Source organism: Nicotiana attenuata, unplaced genomic scaffold, assembly GCF_001879085.1.
Source record: "Nicotiana attenuata strain UT unplaced genomic scaffold, NIATTr2, whole genome shotgun sequence".
In the NCBI taxonomy this organism is placed as follows: domain Eukaryota; kingdom Viridiplantae; phylum Streptophyta; class Magnoliopsida; order Solanales; family Solanaceae; genus Nicotiana; species Nicotiana attenuata.
The window spans coordinates 219,120-228,846 of record NW_017670362.1 but is presented as its reverse complement, the minus strand read 5'-3'; positions in this window follow the sequence as shown (position 1 = coordinate 228,846).

Genomic DNA, 9,727 nt, shown 5'->3' with positions numbered 1-9,727 from the left:
CACTCTATTAAACCAACTTGTGACTCACGACTCCTGTGAACCTAGAGCTCCAATACCAATTTGTCACGGCCTAATTTCTTCCGCTGTGAACTGTTGTGACGGCACCTAGTCTCTACGACTAGGTAAGCCTGATATTGCGGAAATGAAATGAAAACACAAGGATAACAACTACCACATAAAATAAATACGTAGAAACGGTGCCACTCGGCATATACAATAATCATCTTTCCCAAAACCCAGAATGCCGCAATGCCACAAGCATCTAAGAAGTCCTAACTGTTATATACATCATTTCTATGGAAAAGAAGAAAATGAACATAGGGGATAGAAGGGGATGATAACTAGGGATTATGATAGATTTTATACTCCTTCTTGCTTATGTTTTGATTAGAAATTTGTACAAAATAGTCCCAAAAGACTCACAAGTTGTTCTTGATTGCAGGTTTGATCAACAAAGTAACAAGATGTCAAAGGTCAGCTCAAAAAGGAGTAAAACTTGCACAAGTACCAAGACAAGACAAAACTCAGGCAAAACAGGGCCAATGCGGCCGCACACCATTCTGTGCGGTCCGCACAAGTGAGGTTCAGAGAGTTTGATTTCCAGGCCAACAGGCAATGCGGCCGCATGGGATTTACTGCGGTTCGCATTGGAGTCACTGCCACCGCACTCGATTTACTGTGGTCCGCAGAGCCAAGAATCAGAGAAGTGCCAGTTTTGAGTTTGAAGCCCAATGCGGTCCACGCTCCATTTCATGCGGACCACACTAGAAGCCACCACGGCCGCATTCGATTCTCTGCGGTCCGCATTGCCCAAGTTCAGAGAGCTGGTTATTCAAGTTCAGAGCCCTAGTGCGGCCGCACGTGATTTTGTGCGGACCGCACTAACCCCGCAGGGGTATTTTTGTGCAGACTTTTCAGCTTAGTATAAATAGCTTCTTTTCTATTTTTAGGTTAAGCAGATAGTTAGTACTGAAGGCTGCGCTCGTGGGTTCGAATATTTTAGCTGTTTTGAGTAATTTTAGCTTCATTTCAACATTGAATCTTCGAGTTTAATTTAGCAATTAATTAATATGAGCTTTTCTTCATCTATTTCTTTGCTTCTCTCTCTAATTATGAGTAGCTAGACCCATCAGCTAGGGTTGTGGCTCAACCCTAGTGTGGGTTATTGATGGTCTTGTATTTTAGAGCTTGATTGACTATGGGTGTTTGATATTTGGGCTAATTCCATGTTTGATTGCTAAATTAGTGGTTGCAAACACTAGTTTGTGTTTAGTTGACTTTTGCTCTTCTTGAGAAAGAGAGTCTAAGTCTCTAGAATTAGTCCAACAAGGAATTAGGGTGCGCTCAAGAGAATTGATAGCCCCAATTAAAGGGTTAAACCGAGAGATCGTAATACCCGACTTGATCCTTAATTGCTTGTGCAAATTTGCATACCCAATTGGTCTTGAGAAAGTCAATTCGGGCAAAATCACTCAAACTACCGAGAGGTATAGAGTGAGTAGAATTGAGCAATGGTTATATCATACTCCCCAAATGTGTCAATCTAGCTTTAGACTCAAGATTCCGTCAATTGACCACCTAGGCGAAAGTCACTACCCTAGTGCCCTTTAATCATTTGAACAACTCGCAATAGTTTAATCCTAGCTTATAGTAGTTTAATTGAGCATTGTAGTGTATAAAATTAGAATCATAATTAAAACCCAAAAATGTGTAGAAGTGCAATTTGGAGCAAATACGCAACTCCACTTTAGATAGACACCCAACTCCAATATCTAGCTCTCTGTGGAATTCGATCCTGACCCTAAATCGGGTAAAAGCTGCTTCGACCTCTCTCGCTACTTTATAGGAGTGCAGGGTGGCTTCGATCACTTTTTGGTGCCGTTGTCGGGGAACGAACGGTTTTGGCTATCTATCTAAATAGATTTATTTTTTGTTCTTCTTTCCTTCTTTGTTACTAATTTGTGTGTGTCACTACTTCAGGTATAAAATGGCATTAGATTCTAATGATCCTGTTGGAAACGTGATTGCGGGGGAGGAGGTTGATGACAATGGAGATGAAGAGGTGCCTCTTGTACCTCAAGGATAACGTAGAGGCTGCCAGGCCAATGCAAATGAGAATATTCCAGACCCTCCTCCGCTACCTCCAAGAGTGGCTCCTAGAGTTCTTCCCAACCAAGGCTATGTGGGTGCAATTGTTCTGCCCCGAATGCGGGCGGGCAATTTTCAAATAACCAACGTGATGCTGACATTGTTGGAGCAGCGTGGGTACTTCATGGGTGCTCCCACTCAGAATGCTTACAAACATCTCAAGGGGTTCGTGGATACCTGTTGGGGGAGCAAGCAAACCAATGTGTCCAAGGATGCACTTCGATTGAGGCTTTTCCCATTCTCACTTAGAGGGAAAGCATTGGATTGGCTTGAGCGACTTCCCAACCATTCCATCACAACTTGGAATGAGTTGGCGGATAAGTTCATTGCCAAATTTTTCTCACCAGGGTACATGGCAGCACTACGGGATGAGATCTTAGCCTTCAAGCAGGAGCCCACTGAACCATTGCACGAGATTTGGGAGAGATATAGAACTATGGTGAAAGAATGCCCTAACAATGATATGACAGAGGCTATGATACAACAGACCTTCTATCGGGGCATCAATACAACGAATCAGTGCATAGTGAATAAATTGGCCGGGGGTAATTTCATGAAGCTGCCTTATGATGAAGCTTGTGCTATTCTTGATGAGATGGCTGACACATCCTCTGCTTGGCAAAGTAGAGCCAATGTGCCACAGGGTGACCCCAAGGTCACTCATTTGCACAAAGAACTACATGACCATGGACAGGCTATAGCAGAACTTACAACAACAATGAACCAATTAGCAAAGGCACAGTTGCAACAAGTTCAGAATCCTCGCCAAGTAAATGCCATGGAAGGTGTTAACATGCTTATGAACAATAGAAGACAGAGAGGTCAACAGAACCAAGGGAATTCGGATCAATTTGACAATGATTGAGGTGGATTCTAAGATGATTGTTATGATGGGCAGAACGAAGAGGTGCAATATGTGAATAATTACCAAGGCCAAAGAGACAACTCTTCTAACCAACAACAACAATAGAGATCTCAGGGCAATTGGGGTAACCAACAACAAGGCAAGAATAATTGGAACAATCAACAACAAGGGAACAATAATTAGGGAAATCAAAATAACAATCAGAACAATCAGGGAAACTGGGGCAAGAACAACAATTGGAGTGGAAACAACAACAACCAGGGTGGATGGAACAATAACAAAGGAGATCAGGGGCAAGGCTTTCAAAGGCCCCAATGTACAAACAACCGAGCAATCCACCGCCTTTTCCATCCCAGGGTCCTAGTTCTTCCAACAATGAAATGGGTAGACTTGAAATGATGTTTGAACAGATGATGAAAAAGAATGTTGACTCCGATGAACAATTGGCTTCTCACAATACTTCAATCAGGAATTTGGAGGTCCAGCTAGGCCAAATCTCACAGTCTTTGAATACTCGCCCTAAGGGGGCTCTACCGAGTGATACGGTAGTGAAACCGAAGGGTGGGAACAATCATGTTATGGCGGTAACCACAAGGAGTGGAAGAGGCGGTGATGTGAATGCCTCCAAACAAAAGCAAGTTTTGGGTGATGAAGTTGAGTTGCTAGAAGATGAAGTTCCTTTGGTGGTTGAGAATGTGGTTTATGAGAATGTGAATCAAGAAGTGAGGATTGATATTCAAAATGCCGAGGTGGAAACGCAAAATGACGTGAACCCGTCTAGGGAGTACGTAATAGACATGCCGGAGCCGGTTATGCCAAAAGCCAAGGCACCCTTGCCTAGGCCCCCTCCACCTTATCCTCAAAGGCCAGCAAGCAGAAAAATGAGAATCAGTTCAAAAAGTTCATTGACATGATGAAGAGCTTATCCATCAATGTGCCTTTGGTGGAGGATTTGGAGCAAATGCCTGGCTATGCTAAATTCATGATAGATTTGGTTACAAAGAAAAGATCCATGGACTGTGAAACTATCAAGATGACCCACAAGGTTAGTGCTATAGTGCATTCAATGGCTCCGAAGTTGGAGGATCCCGGTGCTTTCACAATCCCTTGCACTATTGGGAGTGCAGACATTGCTAAAGCTTTGTGTGACCTAGGAGCTAGTATCAATTTGATGCCCTACTCAGTTTTCAAGACTTTAGGTATTGGGCCACCAAGGCCAACTTCTATGAGATTTCAAATGGCGGATAGATCAATGAAGCGACCATTGGGTATCGTTGATGATGTGCTTGTCCGGGTGGACAAATTTATCTTGCCAGCTGATTTTGTGATCTTGGATTGTGAGGTAGACTATGAAGTCCCGATCATATTGGGGAGACCTTTTCTTGCTACGGGAAAGGCTCTAGTAGATATGGAAGCAGAGGAACTCACTTTCAGGGTGGGTGATGAAAAGGTCGTTTTTCATGTGTGCAAGTCAATGAAGCAGCCCAATTGTACAGAAGTGTGCTCATTTGTGGATCTTGTCACGGCTGTGATAATTGATGATACTAGTGCAATAATCAATGTGGAGGACCCTTTGGAGGCCGTATTGTTGAATCTTGATGTCAATAATGATGAGGGACGAGTGGAGTGCGTGAATGCTTTACATGGAATGGGCTCGTATTCTTATGAGCCTAGGAAACTCTCTTTGGATCTTAAAAATAGAAAGACCCCTCCAACAAAGCCTTCAATTGAGGAACCCCCGGTGTTGGAGTTGAAGCCATTGCCTCCACACCTCAGGTATGAATTCTTAGGCCCTAGTTCAACTTTACCAGTTATTCTTTCCTATTGTCTTACTAACATGCAGGTAGATGCCACATTGGCGGTGCTCAAAAAGCGGAAAAAGGCAATTGGATGGACTCTAGTTGATATTCGGGGAATAAACCCCGTATTTTGTATGCACAAGATTATTCTGGAAGATGATGCAAAACCTTCTTTGGAACATCAAAGGAGGCTGAACGAGGCAATGCAAGAAGTTGTGAAAAAGGAGGTGATCAAGTGGTTAGATGTCGGAGTGGTGTACCCTATCTCTGACAGCTCGTGGACTTCACTGGTACAGTGTGTGCCGAAGAAGGGTGGTATGACCGTGGTGACCAATTAATAATGAACTTATTCCAACCCGAACAGTGACCGGATGGAGGGTGTGCATGGACTACCGCAAGCTGAACAAGGTGGCCCTAAGGATCACTTCCCATTGCCTTTCCTTGACCAGATGCTTGATTGTCTTGCTGGGCTTGCCTTCTATTGTTTCTTGGATGGTTATTCAGGGTACAATCAAATTTTGATAGCTCCAGAGGATCAGGAGAAGACAACCTTTACTTTCCCATATGGCACCTTTGCTTTTTCTCGGATGCCCTTTGGGTTGTGCAATGCACCAGCAACATTCCAACGATGTATGATGGCCATTTTCACCGATATGGTGGAAGATATTTTGGAGGTGTTCATGGACGACTTCAGTGTTGTGGGTGATTCATTCGATGAGTGTCTGAAAAATCTGGATAGAGTGTTGACCCGATGTGAAGACACCAATCTTGTGCTAAATTGGGGAAAATGCCACTTCATGGTTGAAGAGGGCATCGTTTTGGGTCATAAAATTTTAAAGAATGGTATTGAGGTCGCTAAAGCCAAAATTGAGGTGATTTCAAGACTTCCTCCCCCCACTTCTGTCAAGGGGGTTAGAAGTTTTCTTGGGCATGCGGGGTTCTACCAGCGATTTATCAAGGACTTCTCGAAGGTAGTGAATCCACTGTGCAAGCTACTACAAAAGGATGAAAAGTTTGTGTTTGATGAGGGATGTATGCAAGCCTTTGAACTTCTCAAGCATAAGTTGACCACCACCCCGATCATTAACGCACCCAATTGGAGCTTGCCTTTCGAGCTCTTATGCGACGCGAGTGATGTTGCGGTTGGGGAAGTTTTGGGTCAAAGAGTGAACAAAATGTTTCATCCAGTGTATTATGCGAGCAAGACAATGAATGAGGCTCAAATGAACTACACGGTAACTGAGAAAGAGTTGTTGGCTATTGTGTTCGCAATGGAAAAATTTCGTCCATATCTTATGGGAGCCAAAGTCATAGTGCACACCGATCATGCAGCTCTTAGATACTTGATGACAAAGAAAGACTCCAAAGCTAGACTGATGCGATGGGTCTTATTACTTCAAGAGTTTGATTTGTAGATTGTGGACCGGAAAGGTAGTAAAAACCAAGTGGCGGATCATTTATCCCGCTTGGAGGAGAAAGGAAGCCCGTGTGATGGCCTAGAGATCAATGATGCATTTCCCGATGAGCAGCTACTTTCTGTGTCGATGAGTGATATGCCATGGTTTGCGTATGTTGCTAATCTCCTTGTGACTGGTATCATGCCGTGTGAGCTCTCTTCTAACCAAAGGAAGAAGCTCAACCGGGATAGTCTGGAATTCTATTGGGATGAGCCATACATGTTCAAGATTTGCACCGACAGAGTGATCCGGAGGTGTGTCCTTGAGGAGGAGCAATCTAGCATCTTAGAGGCTTGTCATTTCTCTCCCTATGGTGGCCATCATGGAGGGGCGAGGACAGCTTCGAAAGTTATAAGTTGTGGATTTTATTGGCTAACTTTGTACAAAGATACAAGTGATCTAGTGAGAAGGAGTGACCAATGTCAAATAGGGGGCGGTATTTCGAAAAAAGATGAGATTCCTCTAAACACCATTCTAGAAGTGGATATCTTTGATGTATGGGGTATTGAGTTCATAGGCCCATTTGTAAGCTCGTGCTGAAACACCTACATTCTTGTAGCGGTTGATTATGTCTCAAAATGGGTCGAGGTCATGGCTTTGCACAACAATGAAGCTAGGAGTGTGGTTGCATTTCTAAAGAAGAGCATTTTTACAAGGTTTGGCACTCCTCGTGCAATTATAAGTGATGGAGGATCGCATTTTTGCAATAGAGCTTTTGACACCTTGCTTGCCAAGTATGGTGTCAACCACAAAGTGTCTACTCCTTATCATCCTCAAGCGAGTGGCCAGGTTGAAGTTTCTAACAGGGAAATAAAGAGCATCTTGTCTAAAACAGTCAATGCCAATAGGACCGATTGGTCTAAGAAGTTGGACGATGCTCTATGGGCTTACCGGACTGCTTACAAGACTCCGATTGGTATGTCGCCGTACCAGTTGGTGTTTTGAAAAGCTTGTCATTTACCAGTGGAGTTAGAGCACAAGGCCTTGTGGGCCTTAAAGAAATTGAACCTTGAATGGGATGTGGCTGCAAATCTCCGGGTTGAGCAACTCAATGAACTTGATGAATTTCGTTTCCATGCCTACTCCAGTTCTTCCTTGTACAAGGACAAGATGAAGTACCTTCATGACAAATATGCTCGTGGCAAGGAGTTTAGAGTAGGATATTTGGTGCTCTTGTTCAACTCTCGGTTACGGTTATTTCCGGGAAAGCTAAAGTCAAAATGGAGCGGACCTTATGAGGTGGTGTTTGTGACACCTTTTGGTGCCCTTGATTTGAAGAACAAAAATGGGGAGATTTTCCGGGTTAATGGTCACAGGGTCAAGCACTACTTGGGAAAGTCTGATGATAGCCATGTGGTGGCACTTGTTCATTTCAAATGATTAGATGGTAACATGCATCGTGCCGCGATGTTAAATCAGGCGCTTCTTGGGAGGCAACCCATGTGTTTTTCTTCTTGTTTTTCTTTGTTTTTCATTGTAAGATAGGATTTATTTTTGGACTAACTGGTTGTGAGATGTTACAGGTTTGTGTTGATCCAGTGCAGGACATAGTGAAAAAGTGTTCAGGTCTCTGAAGTTTTCAATGGGGACGCACTACATTTAGTGCGGACTGCACTGACGAAGGTTGAAATTACCAGCTCTCTGAAGTTTGCCACCGGAGCCGCATTACATTTTGTGCGTTCCACGGTGGACCACTGCGGCCGCATTCCATTTTGTGCGGACCGCAGTGGTTGCCTTCTCAAACTCTGAAAAATGCTGTGTGGTGCGGACCGCAGTCCATTTTGTGCGGTCCGCATTGGGTTGGTAAGCTGGGCCCCAGGTCCTTTTCTATAAATAGGGCTTGAGGTCCACCTTTTACACTTTTCGACCCTTTGCTCTCAGAACTCATAAAAACACTGTTCATCTTTCCTTTTGCTCGTAATTAACTGCTTGGACTCATTTAACTTCAGTTCTTCTCACATCTGGTACCATTAACTTCTTTTTATTGTTTTAATTTTGTTAATTTCTTGTAATTTTTTTTCCTTGTTTTCCTTCTATTCTTCCCGTCCTGTTTTTAATTTGGTAAAATTAGGTTAGTTAATTTCTCGATTAAAGTAGAATTAGGTAGTTAGAAACACTGGGCAAACACATAGGACCCTTTCTTAGGTGTAAAATTGGACTTAAAATCAAAATACATTGAAACCTAAGTTAGTGTTGCTTCTGGGCACTCAATGCGGACCGCGATCGATTCTGTGCGGTCCACGGTGCCTTAGTGTGGTCCGCAATGGCATTTTGTACGGACCGAATTTCTTAGTGTCTGTTTTCTGAAGTTTGGGGACTGCGGCCACACTACATTTTGTGCGGTCCGCGTTGGTCCCAATGCGGCTGCACTCCATTTTGCGCGGTCCGCATTGCCTAGATACAGAGAGTGGGTAGTCTGAACCCCACCTCTGTGCGGACCGCGGTGGAAATTGTGCGGTCCGCATTGGCCTCAGTGCGTCTGTCACACCTCCTTTTTTACACCTACCCCGAAGGATAATGTATAAGGGAGTTTTTCCATTTAAAGTGACATTATTCGAAATGGGATCATTTATTTATTTTTAGAATCGCCACTTGGGAAAGGGTTGGTTTTTGGTGTCCCAAGTCACCGGTTTAACTTAAATCCCAAATCGAGGAAAAATTCGACTTCCTAATTGGAGTCTGCGAACCAGAAATTCTGAATAAGGAATTCTGTTGACCCGAGGGAAGGTGTTAGGCACCCCCGGATCCCGTGGTTCTAGCACGGTCGCTTAAATTATTATAAATGGCTAAAAATCTGATTTTTATACATGTTCAAACCTATAGTGCAATTTTTAGAATTATTTACCGCTCTTAGTTATTTTTTTACGAAAGCGAACGCCGTTTAAGAGCGCGTTTTTGGATCACGTCACATGAAATGCACCCGGATCCTCAACACCTCTTATTCAACGTTTTGGGATTTGGATTTAGGTCACATGAATGTGCACCCGTGTTTAAGAAGGTAAAATTATTAAAAAGTGCGCCTAAAGTGGCTAGCGTCTTATTAACTTTGCGGGAAGCCATGAAAATTCGCTAAATGGCATGTCTCGAATTTCTAAAATATTTTTAATAAAGCATTTAATGAGGGCCCCGCAATTTATGCATTTTTATTTGGCGAGGCTCGTCCCACTTTTATTATTTAAAGGCCAACTTAAAGCAAACTAAGATTTTCTATTTATTTTTTGTCTCTAAAAGGGCCTAATTAATTTACATTTATAAATTTGGGACTTGAATTCAAGTCCGAATTCAAACAAAAGGGAGAACCCTCTTAATTTGAACCCGCCACTTAACTCGAGAACCTAAATTTATATTTGCAAATTAATTCCCATAGTCCTAATGTAATTTTGATGGATTTTAGCTTCCAGCGATTTTGGGCCTTGGAAGATTGGCCCAGGAAGAAGGAAAATACAGCTTCCAGTTCT